Genomic DNA, 1729 nt, shown 5'->3' with positions numbered 1-1729 from the left:
CCCACTTTCCATGTGTCCCAGCTCAAACCTGTCTCCCTCAGTCCCCTGTCACCCCCAGTGCCGGCTCCTCCCCCTCCCTGGCTTATCGACGACCACCCGGCGTACACAGTGTGGCGGCTACTGGATGTGCGCCGCCGGGGCCGTGGCCTGCAGTACTTGGTGGACTGGGAGGGCTACGGTCCGGAAGAGCGTTGCTGGGTTCCACATTGCCTGATATTGGACCCATCCCTCGTCCAGGACTTTCATCGGCAACACCCTGGCCGTCCTGGCCGTGTGCCAGGTGGCGCCCATGGGGGGGGGGGCTCCTTCTAATGTGTGTGTGGGTGTGTCTCTCTCTCTCCCTTTTCTATGCCCAAATTACAGGGGTGGAGACAGGTGTGAGGGAGTCAGGGGACCAGCTGCCATCCATCAAGAGTTCTGCTTAAATATTGGGTGCAACCTCCTGCTCACCGGCAGATCATAGACTCTGTTTCTTGCAGTCAGTCGCGCTTCTAGCCTCATAACTTTGATTCGATTCAGTTTTGACAGAGTTCCTAATCTGTTTCTGTATTCCAACAGTTTGCCTTCGCCTGACTCCAGCCCTTGGCTCCTGCCTTCCTGCCTCACCTGCACAGCCCATTTCTCTGCCTGGCTCCCCTCTCCATTCCCTATACCAAGCCTCATGCCCAGCCCAAGCCCCAGGTTCCTGGCTACCAGCCCAGACCTTGGCCAAAGCTTCCCAGCTACCGCCTTGCAAATAAAATCCTTTTCCATCTCTGCTTGCAGCCTCCTGCCTCGGTGGGTTCACTAGCCTAGCTGTAACATGCCAGCCAAGTCAATTATCTGAGTCAGAATCAACACGAATGTCTGGAGAATCTACCTGAGTATTTCTACATTACTCACTTTGAGGAGAGAGCCCTTGAAGCACACCATATTCATGTGTCTGAATACAGGGTCCAAGGTGTCTCTGAGGCCTTTCTTTATGACATCAAATTTATGAGATGCATTGATGAGAAAATCGGCAAGCTTTTCTTCAAGCTGTCCAGAGGAGAGCTCAGTAAGATCAAGGCTTTGCAAGAAACTGTGGAATTTTGGAATGGTGTTCGTGAATGAAAACTTTAAGCTGACCAGAGGAGAGTAAAAAGCTGTGGCATTTTTTGGAACTGATTCAATGAAAGAAAAATTATTTAATATTTTAATTATTTAATCATTTAATTATTTAAAATTACTGCATAAAACTTGCAGTGTAAGCAGAGGAACATGTAGTCATCAGAACAAGTGACATGATCAGAGATGTTGGTTTTATCAGACATTGAAGTTATTCAACTGGGAAACATATTGGACATTGTTCAGTCTCACGCTGTACACACACCTTGGGAACTGACTGTGAACAGTACATTGCAACTCATTAACTAACATTCAGTGTCTAATACATTTTGTAAAATCATTGAAGAGATGAACTCCTCAAACATACACTGTACACTTTGTTAATAGATGTTGTAAGTTATCGTGTACAAAACAACCAACCTGTGAACACCTTGATTGAATCATTATGTGTTAATGTTATTTGCAATACCTTCTGTACCTCTGTGTTGAAGTCAGCCTTATCTATGATCAAAACAATTGAACTGTAGTACTGTTTGGTAGTTAACCTTTAGTTCTGAATCCTACTGTACTTGTACTGTACTTTACTGAGGGGTAATGCTCTATACACCTTATCTTGCGTGAATGTGAAAACTTACGCCATTCC

General features: G+C 46.3%; 1 long non-coding RNA gene across 1 annotated transcript; it reads left to right on the top strand.

Annotated features, from left to right (window-relative positions):
• Positions 1–393: 393 nt before the first annotated feature.
• LOC137173086 (uncharacterized) lies at positions 394–758 on the top strand. Its single transcript, XR_010925103.1, has 2 exons — positions 394–478; positions 559–758. It is a non-coding gene; the product is annotated as an uncharacterized lncRNA (long non-coding RNA).
• Positions 759–1729: the final 971 nt, after the last annotated feature.

This window comes from Thunnus thynnus, chromosome 21 (genome assembly GCF_963924715.1).
Source record: "Thunnus thynnus chromosome 21, fThuThy2.1, whole genome shotgun sequence".
Lineage (NCBI taxonomy): Eukaryota > Metazoa > Chordata > Actinopteri > Scombriformes > Scombridae > Thunnus > Thunnus thynnus.
This window is presented reverse-complemented; position numbering and strand designations above follow the sequence as displayed.